Source organism: Strongylocentrotus purpuratus, unplaced genomic scaffold (assembly GCF_000002235.5).
Source record: "Strongylocentrotus purpuratus isolate Spur 01 unplaced genomic scaffold, Spur_5.0 spur5_scaffold_7, whole genome shotgun sequence".
Classification (NCBI taxonomy): domain Eukaryota; kingdom Metazoa; phylum Echinodermata; class Echinoidea; order Camarodonta; family Strongylocentrotidae; genus Strongylocentrotus; species Strongylocentrotus purpuratus.
The window spans coordinates 25,339,551-25,356,444 of record NW_022145613.1 but is presented as its reverse complement, the minus strand read 5'-3'; positions in this window follow the sequence as shown (position 1 = coordinate 25,356,444).

Below are 16,894 nucleotides of genomic sequence, written 5' to 3'. Positions count from 1 at the left end.
CAACCACACATACTCAGGATTTTTTTCGAGGGGGGGGGGGGGGTTAAAATTTGAAAGTCCCGCCAAAAAAATGGTCCCAAAAATTTCGCAACGACTCAGCCAGCCGCTAAATAAGCGGGAGGGGGGGGGGGGGGTGGGGGGTTAGAGCACACTTTATTTTGTTTTTGTCCCAAAAATTGAAAATTAAGGTCAGCTTTTGGGAGTCACCCATTACCACAATTGTTTTATTTTTTTTAATTTTATTATTATTACTTTTTAATTTGAACAAAACTCAAAAGGGGAGGGGTTTCCTCCAAAACACACACATAACATAAATTAAAGGGGGGTTCAAGCCTTAACCCCCCCCCCCCTGCGTACGTGCTTGTACATACTCATTACTTGTTATGTATGTATGTGCAAAAAAAAAATGTTTTGAGTTTCATATTAACTTTATGTTTCTCTTTTTTGTCTTTTATCGAATCATTAAATTGATATCAAGAACTTTTTCAGTAATTCATTAATTCAAATATCAATTTACTGGTGCCAGTAACTTTCTTTTTCAATCGCTTCCATTAATTTTGTCTTTAATTATCGTTGTAATTATTAATATCGTTTTGTTTTTAATTATTATCGTTTTGTTTTTAATTATTATTATCAATATTGTTATTATTATTATTATCATTATCATCATAATTTTTCTCACTATTGTGGATAGTTTTATTTTGTAATGATTAACATTAAAGTAGACTTGTATTGTATATTTTGCAGTGTCAAATTGACAAATTCAAACTGATTGTAAAATTCTCCAGTACCCCAATGTGGTGACATGAGAATAAATTGTAATTGTCATTGTCATTGTATGTTCTCACTCATGTATGTATCCACTTACCCTTCCTAACACAAAAACACACACGCTTACACCCTCACGCACATCTTAACTGAGCCGTCTTTGTAACTTGTGAAAAAACAGATGCTACAAATAGATATTCATATCTTCACAGGATTATCTTAATTCCTTCTGAAAGTCGCCCAATCATTAGACGGTACTGCAACAATGTTATATACACAGTTTAATTAATGATAGTTTATTGTCTCACGTAATGCTACACAATAATCAAAGGGGATGTCCCATGGTAATAAATTGATTTTAAAAGCAGAAAAATTATAGAAATACAGCGGTGAAAGTTTAGGATATTCCGATTAACATCAGCTGTTTGCGAAATTTTGAAGTTGCAATCAAATACAAATTCTCAACTCTATTGGTCACAAAGTTACCAATTTCGGTTGCATTGATTACAACTTAAAAATTCATGACTTATTTATAATCATCTTTTGCCCAGACTTTCACTAATCCGTTTCTCTAATTGTTATGCTGTTATCAAAATCAACTATATCAGGATGGACTTCCCTTTTATTCTTATGTTATCATAATAATGCATTCCTAGTTGGTTACGAACCCTCTTATTCTGTTGTGGTTTCTGGTTTGCTGAACGGTCCCACTTCGTGAAACCTATGATGATGTCAGGATTTGGCAGACGCTCTTTAACTCTCAGGAAGTGCTCTTTGTCCTGTTTTAGAGTGGATACGAATAAAAACCAAACCGATTATCAGAAAATTGTCTCGGGCTCTCCAAAGATTTAAACAAATTAGGATTCTTAATGGATTTTAGGTAAAGGTTAGGTAAAGTTAATGTTGTATACCCAGTATAGTTCTGGTCTAAGGGTTAAAGTTGATTGTGGCTGGAGCATTTGTCGTAGAACCCATTGAAGAGGAGTTTTGACCGGAGAGCTATTTAAATTCAATCATACCTCTGTTGTTATGCCTGATTCTGAGTTGACAATCAGAACATGTACATCGGCATCGCCACAGAAGTACTTCACACGATCACCAAGATCTCGACAAGAGCCAACTCCAGGACTGTAAAGAATAAAATTGTAAAAATCGAAAGTTTTAAGACTTCTAACAGGATGAATTTGTACAATAATGCACTTATAAATTGGACATTAATGATCGCTCAAGAAGTGGTATAATGTTTGCGAATTAAAAGAAGGGTGGTGAGGAGGGGGTAACCTATCCTTTCTACTAAAAATATCAGTGGCGTAAACTTTACACCAAACAGGTGAACTTTACTGACTGTTTACACCATTATTAAAAAAGCTAGACGTCTCCTTCCGCAGCTGTGATCTGTGATCTATTAACTCAAACTCGTTTCTAAAGCGTCAAAATAACGTGCCCTCTAATAAGGCCATAACACCTTATAATATCGGACATTTCCTCATAAAGTCAATCATTTAAAAATCGAGATTTTGTATGAACACGTTGAACCTTCCTTTCCAAAAGTTGCATTCCATACGTACTTCTCATCCTTATATTCCATTTTACTATTTATTTTACATACATCACTACCGGTTTTTGTTCTTCAGCGATATATATGACAATATATATAACCCTACATGTTGTATTAACAGGACATCTATATAAAACCCTAAATGGTACATTAACCGGGCAGCATAAAAACTGGTATATTACCCTAACCCTAACCCTAAATTCAGAACCATATAACTAAACAAAATAATGACTAATGATTAAACCTATTGTTTCCTCTGCCTGCAAACGTACATAGAGGGGAGTAATTCTATTGTTCAATCTTTAACAGGACACGCAAATGTCCTGCTAATGACTTGACTCATTTCGTCACTACATATGTCCGGCTCTGTTAAAGGTATATAATATAAATATGTAGACGTACTGTATAAACTTATACATTTACATGTATGTAATATAGAGGCAAAGGGCTTAGTCAAATGAATTGTTGTAGGCTTTCATATGATCTCTGTTTAGTAACGTTTATTGTTCGCTCAAATTATTATGATAAAGTAAAAACAGAAATTCTAGTTGTCGATGGTCAACCATGCATGGCAAGATTTGTAACCTGATCACACTCCAGCAAAGAAAAAACCCAACAAAATACATACCAGTCCACAATTTGGAGATATTGGGAAAGCAACGGACATCTGTGATCATAACTTGCAAGAAAGACCTCAATATTAAAGGAGACATCGAGTGATGTATCCGACGCACTGGCATCCGACAGATTGTGAAGAATCTAAAAAATAATATCCAACAAGAAAGAAAACAAAAATCTGCCATATGCCTTTTTCTTATTCGTACAATGGAAAAACCCTGTCAACGTATGTTCGCGCTAATATGTAATTGGCTTCATAAATACTCAGGAGCGACGTCAACTTTCCGATCTAAATAATAACGTATAACTAATTGCTATTGTTTTGCTATTATTGTCGACAGGTGGTCCATTAGCAACTATATCCAACACGTCTAATGGCAATAGGGAAATTACATATTTATGGCGACAATTTAGCAATAAAACTACTTTACTGCTCTTTGTTAGATCAAGAAAGATTGCTGCAACATGTGGTAATATTTGAGGCGTTTGCATTCCTGTTGACAAAGATCATACAATAACGACTCACCGCTTTTTTAGTGCAATCTTTATCAATTCATTCTGGTTGTAAGCAAGATATGTTTGAAAAGATACACCGTAGTTTAAACTGTTTAAATTTGTTGTAATTTTCATTCTGTAAGATTGAAAGGCAGATAAACGTATTATTATAAAAGTAACAATGTAACTTACTTCTACGTCAAGAGGTATTGTGACATTTTTCTTTTGGGGAGCCACCCTTGCCTTGACATTGCTTGACCATTGACCACCCAAACTCCTGATTATAAAGTGCGACCCCAACTCGGAATCCAAATGCGAGCTGCGGCGACCATGTACCGGGCTGTCGTCTGTTTGCTCGATGGTGAGAAAACAGCTAGTGATTTGCCCCATGCCACACGCTAGTAAATCTTTCCCCAAGATGGCGTTGATGACCGTACTTTTCCCGCTGCTAGTTCTGTAAAATCCATTTCAAAATTAAATAGATCCACGTACTACTGTACATGTAAGTGAATACAACTTCAGTATCTTTGCACTCGTTAAAAAAAGTAAGGCTTTTGCCTTTTGGTTATATTGAACCAATTGATTTTGAGATAATTTATCATCGCCCATTCCGTAACAAATATGAGGGAATTCTATCGCGCCTCGGGGACGTTATTCCTTATCTGAACCGCATTATTAGTTGCTGCTATAATATTGCCTCAGGTAATTAGGCCAACACGCATATTGTTATGATTCGAGATAAGCATGTTAATTATAGGCAAAAGGTTTTTGTTTTCATTTTAAACATTTTAAATTTACTTTTTGTCAACAAATATGTAACATTTTAACATTTGACAATTTTAACAAAATTTATAACATTTAATTAATGTGGGTACTATTTTATTTACGACTTTGGGGGAGGGATAGTACTTTTTGCAAAAAACAATTGTTTACTTTTTATCATGTGACACACTTATAACCAATCAATGAACAAGCATATATGAATGACGAATACAGTGTATAATACATACACCTCATATCGAGGCATTTGGAAAGAAGAAATTGGACATTCATGCAATGGACCTCAATTCCCTATTGGCGTAAGTATGTGTGAGCTTCCATGTGTACCTGTTTTCCGTATAAGTACTAGGTTTCATGTACGTATTAACGATAAAAAATGACAATGTCTTACGGTCCAAAGAAGGTGACTTTCATCTTCTTCCTGGTCAAAGTGGTCTTTAGAGATTCGATTTTACCTTGGTTCGTTTGAAGACTCTCTTTTACAGATCTACCTAGTTCGCTTGGCAAACCTGTGCGGGGAATAGACAAATAGGACATACCCCTTTTTTCTCTGATGACGCAGTAGGAAAGAGCAAAGTGATAATCAAATGTGCATTATCATAGACAATGATCACATCACATCGTGTAAAAAGAATTACGAAACACACTTTACACCCAGTCACACTGTTTTTTATGGCTATTATTCATTAAGAACCTTACAAATCTAGACCAATCTGTATTTCCCACTTTCCTCTCAGGTGAGGCAAATAAGTACCCAGTAGGAAGAAAGTTTATTTATTTCATAAAAATCATAGGAGCTAAAGAGCAATCCAAATCTTGTAATAAGTTGATTTGTATGAAAGCAGAAAAAATAAAAGAAACAGAATGGAAAAGTTTGAAATGAATCGGACCGATAGTTAAGAAGTTATAAATGTTTGAAATAAAAGATAACTAAGTCTGTACGAATCTCAAATGGGTTGTTTAATCAGTGGATTATGACGTAAGACGAGGATAACTCTCCCATTTGCCGTGTACAAAAAATATCAGTTTATTTCTCGTAAGTTCCTTCTCCGCTGGAGCATTACTCAAAATATATTATAGATAGCATATTAGCATACAGCATATTAATATAGGTCTTCTAAAAGGAATAGATCCTGCTGAGCCATGAAGTTTATTTTTAGGACAACTACCCCCTAGGGCAACCACCCTCTAGGACGACTACCCCCGGACAACTACCCCCAGACTACTACCCCTAGTTACTCTTTCTCCCTTCTTGATGGGTTACTCCCAGACAACTACCCCCTAGAATAGTTTACGCGGTGTAGTTATCTTAGAGGATGGTTGTCGTAGGGGCTAGTTGTCTGAGGGTAGTGATCCGGGGGTTAGTTGTCCGGGGGTAGTTGTCCTAGGGGGTACTCGTCCTGGAGGGCGGTTGCCCAACGGGGTAGTTATCCTAGGGGGGGGGATGTTCTAGGGGGTTGACTGTGGGTGGATATCCGGGGTGGATGTCCAGGGGGTAGGTGACCAGGGGGTAGTTGTTCCTGGGGGTAGTCGTTCTAGAGGGTGATTGCCCTAGGGTAGTTGTCCTAGGGGGTAGTTGACTAGGTTGGTTATCCGAGGGTGGATGTCCAAGAACATGCATATTGAATAGGGCTTAGATAGAGTTGTATGGTTCCTGTTTAACACGCAGGACTACAGCAAAACAGAGCCTATTACATCGATATTAACTTACCAACTCTCTTCAGCGAAGGCATTACACCGCTCAAAATATTTCTGATGAGTAGGGCCATTTGGTCAAAAATCAGTCCCAGAATTTCCTTCTCCCGCATGAAAGCATTGGCATGGGTATTGCTTGCCATCTTCAAGTGAACCGGTGAACCGGTGAACGCTTCACGATAGTACAGTAATCGATTTGTCTTTGGTTTCCTTAAATCTGTACAATTAAAGAATGATAACATAGATACGACATAATGTAACTAAGTAACCAACGAGAAACAGAGTACTTTACTGGGTGTTTAGAATTTGTATCTTGTATTAAACATGTTGGCGGAATGGTTCCCGTAAGTCCAGTGGTTGTTCACTGGCAATAAAATACATATTAGGAAGTAATGACATTGTGATGGATGGTCTTACTTTGTGAAAATCTAGTTGTTTGAAGAAAAAAAATGAAGAAAAAGAAAGTTCAAGTTCACTTTTATTCAATCCATTTATACAAATTACATGAACACAACAACAGTGAGGAAACAGCTTATAAATGACAAGAACCTCATCAGTTCTGCCACTGGAAAAAAGGGGTTGTTACAACATAATTTATGAAGGAAAAATAAAATATATTAATACAGAGAAGCCCAGGCAATTCAAAATCCGAGAATACAAAAGTGGTGGGGAAAAACCTGATCATAATGTATTCAGTATTTGTTTTTAAAGACAAAAAGACTTGTGAAGACATTTATGGTAAGGCTGCATTTGATATGTAACTTTAAGTAATTACAACTTAAAAGCCCTTTGTATATGGGTAACTGCAAGTGGGAGGAACTATGTGTGTTATAATAAGAAAACTGGGCATTAAATATATATATCTATATAGCAAACCATCCCTAAGCGGTACCCGTTGATCCCCATAGTCCATTTTTCACCACTTGTCAGTGACCAAGCATGGAGGTCTAATCCCTCCTGATCAAACTAGTGCAGATAGGGTTTGATACAGCATTTGTCAGAGGAATGGAATGGAAGGAATTAAATAATTTCATGTATCTGACTTAAGTCAGGAACAGGCCTTCTAAACTATACTTGTCATGTATTGTTTTACTTAATATAAAAGATAAACTACCAATATTACCGAGAATGGAATCGATGCTGGCAATACAATTTATTATTACCTATACAAGGAATTTTAGCTGCTAAATAAAAATCGTATTTTGCACGCTGCTCCGAATATGAAACCGGAGCGGTGAATATTCGCCATATTGCCCTCTTTCGGGTTTGCCCCGTAGACCACTGTTCTAAATCAGAGGCCAATATTGAGCCATATTCCACTCTGTCTTGTCAGTGCACTTTACGCGCAGTATTGTGTAGGCGTTAAAGTGTACGCGCGGTAACAATCATTGTTACATCACAATTACACAAAGTAACAATCATTGTTACGTCACAATTACATACCTGCCTGAATAACCTGAAATCAGATGGACCGGCAAACAGACTGGAATAAAAATGAAGATTGATACCAAAGTTGTATAGGCCCCTATCAATAATTTGCTTAAAAATGCCTTGTTTAGGTAATAATAATTATATTGACAGGGCTTCTTTCAGGGTACATCAGAAATATTGACCGCGCTAAGACCATATTGCCCTCGTCTTCGACTTGGGGCAATATGATCTTAGCTTGGTCAATATATCTGATATACCCCTCAAGCCCAGTCAATATAATATAAATATTGCATTGATTTAAATATCTAATTCGATATTTAGATCGTTGGTAAAGACGAATCTTGTAAATCTACAACATATTAAAAGTTGTAGGAAATTTTCAAATGATCCACTTACTATGTAGGATAACAAATAACTCGTTAAATTACCGATACATCAATTTCATCGAAATTGGGATTACTTGGCAAGAAGAAGGCAGATTTATAATTCTCTTACGATATGCACCAAGGAAAAGCAAAAGTTCACAAAGAAAATGATCAAATTTATGAGCGATGTCAGTATGATTCGATAATAAACGATCATTTACAATAACTTTCCCAATATTCCTTTGAATCGGTATTTCACGATGGTGTTGATTAATTTCAATGTTTGACTCATATATGATTGTGCTCTTAGAAATTTTAAGATTTCTTTTACTTTATTATAACATATTTATTTCTTATTGATTCATAGGAGCGTTCGTTGCGAAAATAATTAAAAACTTCTTATAAACTTTTTTATAAAGAAACGGTATTTCCTTTTGCAAGTAAATATCAAACCACAGTTTATCTTATATAGGGTTATTTTTTATTCCTTGACACTAGGAAAACGTTTATCATGCGATTAATTAAATTTATCAAACAAGCAATAATACATTTCATTTACAGATTGGGTTAAACAATCAACGTGACACTATAGGCCGCAGAAAAATCTATAAATAATATAAATTTCGATTTATTTCCCCGACGTAGCCAAAACCGGTATTGCTGCAGGGTCTCCGGCGGTTTCTGCAATCATTATTATCCCAATATACTACGTACCCATTTAACATGCTTTGCCTGAGAGGATCAAATGTGGGCAAAATATCTAGGCCAAGGATCAGAAGGATTTAATGGCGAATATCAAACTCGGGAGCTCTTGTACAAGCGTCAACAATTGACACCAATACATGTTGCCACTGTCGGACTTTCTCATGTGCTGTACCCGGCGCGTACGCAGGGGGGTGGGGGGGGGGGAGTTTTGGGGTTAACCCCCCCCCCCCTTGAGTTTTTTTTATGTGTATGTTTTTTCGAGAACCCCCCCCCCCCCCCCCCCATTTGATTCGATTGATTGATTTTTTTTTTTTTTTGTGTAATAAAAATAATGAATAAAATTAAAAAATCCTAATGGATGACCTAAAAAAGATGACCATACCCCCCCCCCCTCCCCCCAACGGAACGGAATGTCAAATTTCAAATTTCGGGACCAAACAAAACAAATAAATATATGTCCTCTCACCCCCCCCCCCCCCCCCCCCGCTTATTCAGCGGTTGGCTGAGTCGTTACGAATTTTTTTGCCCGATTTCAAAATGTTACCCCCCCCCCCCCTTGAAAAAATCCTGCGTACGCCACTTTGCTGTACAATGAATGAAAGATAATCGGATTTTGACGCAAAGCTTTATTTATCAAGGTCACAACAATAACATTCCATGTTTCTTTGATAAGCTCACCCGATTTTCAGGTCAGTAGTTTTGATAGTTTCAATAGTTGTTCTCTTTTTATAATTTTGATATTTTGCGATTGTCAGATATTTCGCAACGGCTTTTTCAAAGGGAAATTTTAATTTTCCAACCCCTGTAGGCCCCTAGTTATAGAAGAAGAAAAATTTATTATTGGCAATAGGCAAAAATGTACGATTATGTATTCCGATGAAATTAATATTATGAGAAAGAATGAGTAAATATAATATTGTGTAACGTATATGAGTAGAAATAGGCATGATAGTCCTTCCATTTATACACATACACACACACCCACGCACATACGCATACACACACTCACACCACACCGAACCTTTACTTTCCTGAGCATCGAATCGCGAAAAGTTGTATATATATATATATGTTTATTAATTTAATCCACTGCAAGCTGATGATTTTACGTTGGGTGTTGGTGTTCAGAGACAAACATTCTACTAAAATCGAGCTCTTACACCGTCCTTCAGGATTTTATTTCTACAAGAATAATGATCATGATAACTTGAACTTTCATAATACGAAATCTCTCTCGGTATACTTTACAAAGTAATTGCACTCGTGACACTAAAGATATTTGTATATAAACGAAACCTGATAATGCCTATAAAGCTACGTGAATAATTTGAATGAAGAACATTTTAGTTTGAAAATACTCAATGTTTGCATACAGAATTGTCATCGTTAAATCTAAGAATGAGCAAGTCATCATCTAATGTTAAAAACTTCATACAAAAAGTAAGGAAACATTGTCCTGAATTATTATGATGAATTCATCGCTGACAAATTTATAATTAAAATACATTCATACAAACAACATATCATCACGTTGAAAGAGCACAGAACCGGGTTTACAGGTAGATTACCACAGTCACATTGATGAGACAGGCACAAGATAGAACCAAAATGATATATTGACCTGAATGGCCCAGAATCGGTTAGTTTGAAGTCGGTCTAGCAGTGTGACTGATGTTTAAAGACACACACCCCAGTCACACCGACATTAAGTCTAATAATGAGCAAGCCAGACCGAACCAAAAACTATTGAGCTGAACAGTACGTTTATATTTCACTTCGCTAGAGTTTATTTCACGCAGCATAAAATGTTGCAGTTGCTGCTGCTGCTAGACGGCGCATAGGTCCGCGCAGTGAGTGCGTCCACTGGAAAGGGCAAAATTTGCTCATCGGTTCAGAATAGCCGTGTAGTTTAATTCATGACTTCTGTTTTGTAGATGTTGATTTAAAGTTCATCATAAATAATGGTGTGCATTGCCTGGGTCTTATTCTACGACAAATCTAAATTCCTATTTCAAAAAAATCTGTAAATTATGAAAATTAGGATTTCCTAGGCTCTTTATGCATCCTTGAAAAGCCCAATGAAAGTAGATCCTAGGTAGATGTAGACCAAATGTTAGCAAAGTCGGTGTGGACAAACACAAAGATATTGGATTGTGTGAAAATGAATGTACTCTTCATTCAGTCTGATTTGCTTCAAGTACATCTGATTCAGTAGAGATTCGCAATTCCAATTATCTATTCAATTCAAATCATTAAATTAAATTAAATTGCTCGCGGCCGGGGGGGGGGGGCGAACAGCAGGTCATTGCAAGACACGTTGTAGTTAAACAATATTTCGCCCTTATGGCTCTTCAAATAATAAAGATACTACGAGAAAATATAATTAATATGAAAGATTAATGGTGCGTATATTATGTACATACAGTTCACATACGCCCACACATCCGTACCTTACTTCTTTATCATGTGGTCATAACAACAACTAAGAAATGATACTTACATCATTTCCAAGTCATGTTCATTTCCTCTCTCTCTCTCCCTCTTTCCTATATCACGCACTTTGCTTGTACATAAATATTGATAATCACGACAATATGATATCTCTGATCCAACCAAGACTTTCAAAGGATAATGATTTGCTATAACGCTCTGTTGAACAGAAAAGAGAGCACTACAATCAGCATACCATCCCGAAATCACCTTTTGCATATTTTGATCCCCAGCACAAAAGCCAGAACTAACGCATTATCGTGGGGGCGAGACAAACCACATACCAAGTGACGCAAAGTACGACATTCTCTTGTTGAAATGAAATGGAATTTCAATAAATACTAAATATAGATTTACAATGTCTATCTTTCACGTCCCTTTGTTATGAATCTGAATCTGAAATATGAATGTCAAAAGGCCGATAGGCATGGGGAAAAGGGCTGTCATGAAACCTTTCCTCTTTCATTCACATCTCTTAATCTGCCTCTATAACTTCCGTGCTTGCTTTCTTCGACCTCTCTCTTTCATATATCACGCATATTGCTTGTACATATTTATAATCATAAAAATAGGAAATCTCGGTTCCAGCTAGGACTTTTCTCTCAACTAGGGGCGTTTTCAGTGTGTGTGTGTGTGTGGGGGGGGGGGTGTTGAGCCCACCGATTACCGACAATTATATTAATGCCAATGTGCCAATGAATGTCTACAAATATAACTCTATAAATGCGGGGCCGGGGGCTACTTTTTTCCTATACCTGCGCATGTGCCCATGGTCATTTTTCTCGACTTCATAAATATACAGTGTATTTCATCAAGACTAGTCAGCATCGTAGCTATATCAAATAAATGTATTAAAGCATTCAAAACTGAAAAATATCAGCCCAAAGAAGGAGACACTTTGGGACAATGTGACACGGGCATTACAGGGCCCCGTTGCATAAAACTTTTAACGTAGCGTTAAGCCCCTAATTTAGCGGTAAGTCCAGAAACAGCGTTAACTTTCCATTGCATAAAGAGTTAACGTAGTTTTTTTTTAGCGGTAAGCACTTCAGAAACAGCGGTAACTTTACTACAGCTATGAAGGTAGCGTTAACTACCATCAATCAAATACGGTAAGCTTTCATTCCAAGATGGCAGCCATACTACATGCCATACAGCACGCCCTAGCTCTCAGGAGAGAGAGGGTATTTCGAGATCGGAGGCATCCCTTGGACCTATATGACGACAAACAAATGTTCAAGTTGTATAGGTTCAGTAGGCAGGGATGCCTCCACCTGATTAACAGACTATCCGGAAGGATCACACATAGTACCCGGAGAAACTACGCATTACCCCCAAGTTTGCAAGTTTTCGTCGCCCTTCGTTTTTTCGCCACCGGCTCTGTGATGGATTTCACTAGCTGCATCCATGGCATCCACATCTCCACTACATCCAGAACGGTACGGAGAGTCGCTCTAGCCCTCGGCGAGCTCCGGGACGACGTATTTATTCATTTTGTTAAAGTTTTTATGGCATGAATATGATCCATTCTTACACTTTAAATCCTGTATTAATTATGTGAATGTGATCATTTCACTTTTCATGGTTGAATTGGCAAGAAATCACACATTTTGCCAATATTCATTCCTTGAAATATATACCCAGTACAGTGTTTATGAGGCAAAACCCCATTACGGTAGATATATGCCTTAATTCGAGATCTTTCATCCATAAATGAACTTTTTAAATAAGTTCTTTCAAGTATAGATTTACAAACAAAAATAGCCCTGTCGTTGCTATGGAGTCCGTCTACCGTCTGCAGCTAGCCGACTGGCGTATCGGCTGCGATGGCACCGCAATTTCCCCCATTAACTCTTGGAAGAATCATAATTTTCTCATCCTTATACCAACAAATATTTTGATGACTAATCAAGATCAATTTAATGGCTTACGGATATATTTCAGGGTTACTGAAATCAAATTTACGTAACAGAGATTTTATACAATTGTTGTTAAAGTCACTGTAGTCTCCACTCAAATGCAACGAAACTATTTTTTGCGACCAGTCCCACATGTGGAAATTCATGTAAGGCACGAAGATTCTGTACTTACCCGAAGGTTTTGAGTGACCGAGTCACAAACTTCGAGTTGGTTTAACACTATAGCATAATAATTTGTCAACGTGGTACTGAAAAAGTACTCACAAAAGTGTTGAAACATACACGAACGGTTTTTTGTAAAAATTCTTCACCTCTGCTGATCGCAGGTAGATCTAGAGGCTTAGCTCTCTTTACATCTTCCGATCCTGCGCGCTGCATCGAATTAAACGTGTAGCGAGAATTATCTAAAGTTAGACACTCAAAATTTTGTTGAGAAAATGAAAGACGGCTGTAGCTATGGTGTTGACAATTTGTTTTCTTGATCGTGCATAATTTTTTTCATATGATCGTGTCTATACCAGTTGTTTTGAGACGTTTACCAAATAATGAATATAAACACTTTCATACTTCTTACTACCTAAAAAATCCATCTTCTAAAGAACAAATCCAGACGTTTTTTTTTTTAATTGATAAAGCAAAATTAAAGAAATGAAACGGCTGATTTTTAATAAAAAATGGGCCATTAAATATGATAAAGGATACATAATTAAAAAGTTATCTTGGATTAAAATATGTGATGGCATCATAGTGGGAGTTTTTTCTAATTTCATCAAATCACTGCTGTTTTATGTCTTATTCATGAACTATATCAATAATTGAACATGAAACACTTGACTTATTACCCCCCCCCCCTGAAAAAATTCCCTCATCATAACAATTCGTTATAGTGAATTGACTATGATGAGAAATAGTACTATACAATAAAACATCCATGGTATATCAAATTAGATGAAAAATCATTCACTTTTTTTGTTGTTGAATATTAACGCTATTTACAGTCTATGAATTTGAACATTGCCAAAAGTGTGACATACATGACAACAATTTAACACATATTTACTCTTTACCAACAGGTGATCAAGTTCCCGGAAACCATGGAAGAAGTCAGAACAGCACAGGTGGACTTTTTCAACCTCGCTGGCATGCCCAACGTTGTCGGGGCCGTCGACGGGACTCACGTTGAACTGCATGCGGCTCCCCTTCTCGACGACGAGTACATCTATACTAATCAAAAGGGCAAGCACTCCATAAACGTCCAGCTTATTTGTAATGCAAGGTACAAGATAACCAACGAGTGTGCAAGATGGCCTGGGAGCACTCATGACAGCCGAGTATTGAGGGTATGTGACGGTTTTATCGGCATCTCTGATCACTATTATCATCACTGCCAATATCATGATTATCATCCTACTCATCATTAAAATCATTATCACCATCATCATTATCATCATCAATCATCCATTTAGTCTATATTAATAATTTAAATTTTTAATTTAAACAAATAAATGTCACATTGATATTAAAGAAATATATTAAAGTACAATGTAATCTCTGACATCTTTCTCAATTTGTTTGCTATGGACTGAGAGAAGCCCAAACTGTATTTGTTTTGTTTTGTTAATCACATTTTGCAAAGATAATAATAATGATACATTTCTTCATAATTCAATACACAGAACAGTCGCATTGGAGAGCGTTTCGCAGACGGAGAGCTACCTGGCATCTTGGTTGGAGATTCCGGCTACCCCCTCCAGCCTTGGCTAATCACCCCACTACGGGACCCACAAGGCAATGCTGAAAGAAATTACAACAGGCAAGTACTCAATTCATCACGTTCACTCAAATCTTTAAAGTGTTACAAATAATCAGAGAGCCCTTCAATGATTATAAGTGATGGAATGTATCAGTTTAATAACATAATATCAACTATATTTGTACAAAGTACATCTCAAAATTTGCACATAGATCATAGTACCATACACTTTATATACATTTATAAATTATGTTCATTTGAATATAAATAATGTATAACTTAAAAAAGATAAATAAATATTTAGATCTTATAATAGTCTATAACTATATCGGTACAAAATGAATACAATTGTAGTTTGAGTCTTTGTTTATGATGTAATAAAGGAAGAAAAGGTCTTGGCAAGATAATAGCATATATTATATCGATATTTACAAATGCTTTTTCTTTCTTAAAGGGTAAGTTGGGTTTCAAAGATCCTGAGAGATGTAGCATGTACGATGGCTTGCAAAAAATGATTACTACAGTGTTGGATTATTTATTCATTATAATATGTTTGACTACTATGTATACAGGGCACACGTGTGACCATCGAACAATTGAATGGGCAGATGTCTGCACCAAGAGCATGCAACATCATAATTGCCTGTGCCGTGTTCTTTAACATCGCTAAAGATCTTTAAGAACCGGAACAAGTCATCGAGGTGGAACCGGATGAAATGCCACACCACCCCGCAGACCAGAACCAGCTGACTGTCATTGCTCTTCGAGCAGAACTCATCAATATTTACTTTTCATAAATGTCATAACTTGTTTGAAAGCACTATACAGTATATTTCAATGTGAATGTATAGATTTAATGCTGTATTTTATAACAACAAAATACAGTGATCATAGTTTTCTGACCTCCTAACTTTAATTAATTTTAGTTGGTTAAGAAACAAGGTTCTGTCAGGTTAAAGATTGACTTGTACCTAACTGGTCTATGGAACTTGCAAAACAGTCCAATTTACCATCTTCCCTTAAAGGTGGAGTATACATTTAAAGGCTGAAAATATAAACATGTGTAAATCTGAGCGTAATCAAATGATAAAACCATCTAAAAACTCCTCTTAAAAATATTGGAACTTGGAATTGTCTTTGTAGAAGTGTTTCTACTTAGGTTCTAATATTTCAGAAACTTGTACTACACAGTGGTATGTTTTGTGCCAAGTAAAGACTGATTCATTTTCAGTTTGGTTATTGCAAGAGGTGGAATTACGATGTGCACATATTCAAATGTACTCTTCACATCTATTGTTAACTTTGAGAAAGAATTGAATCATGCACTCAACAGAATCTGACAATAAAGTCTGAAAAATTACCAATATTCTTTGTTTCATTTGGATTCTAGGTCACTATCAACTTTAAACAGACGGGAAATATCTGACATAATTGTGATTCATGCCAAACTTGACAAAATTAGATGTTGTCTGCAAAATGTACAAATTACCTTCTGGTCAAAATCTAAAATACATTGTTTGCTGAGTGGTCCTCTGTAACATCAGCTTATCTGCTATATGGTAGAAGAAGAAATTCCTGAAAATAGCCTTTGAATTCAGCAGGGGAATTTGTGTATGCACTTATAAACTATCAAAGCAACCTTGTAAGAAATTCTCTTCTCAATATGCATCCAATGTAAAGGAGTTGCCCTATCCTGCTTCCTTGCTTTCAAAACAGTCATGGCGGTATGATGTTGGATGCCCTGCAACCTCTCAATATTTGTTTTATTCACATTAATAAATAGGGAGTTTGAGTAATCTAAATTACTAAGCACAAGCGATCGAATAGCATGGCTACAATTTTCTTTGGGGAGTATTTTTCTTACCCTACATATATTACACAGATGAGAGTTGAGCGATTTACAAAGTAAAGTTACTTGGTAAGACATTGATCATGAAACATCAATATAGGCACCAATAATGTTTGGAAGAAGAGAAGGAGATGGAGATAGTTTAGGAGAGAGAGAATAGAAAGGGGGAGGTGAAATTGTACATAGTTTGAAGAATACCAAAAGCGTCTTACCAAATATTGAGCAGGAGAATCTTGATATGTTTGAAGTCAATGGAATCAAATCAAATAACGGTAAATTTTCTAAAAGTGGAAAAAAAAAAATCATTTTCCACAATCATGATTTGTTTTCATCACTTCAAGCTTCTCCTGCTCAACTTGAAGGAGACGCTCTTGGTACTCTTCGTACGACACCCCCTTAGACTTTTTCACTGTTTTTTTCCACCAAATTTTGTCTTCATCTTCCCCCTTCTGGGCTCCCTCTCCACAA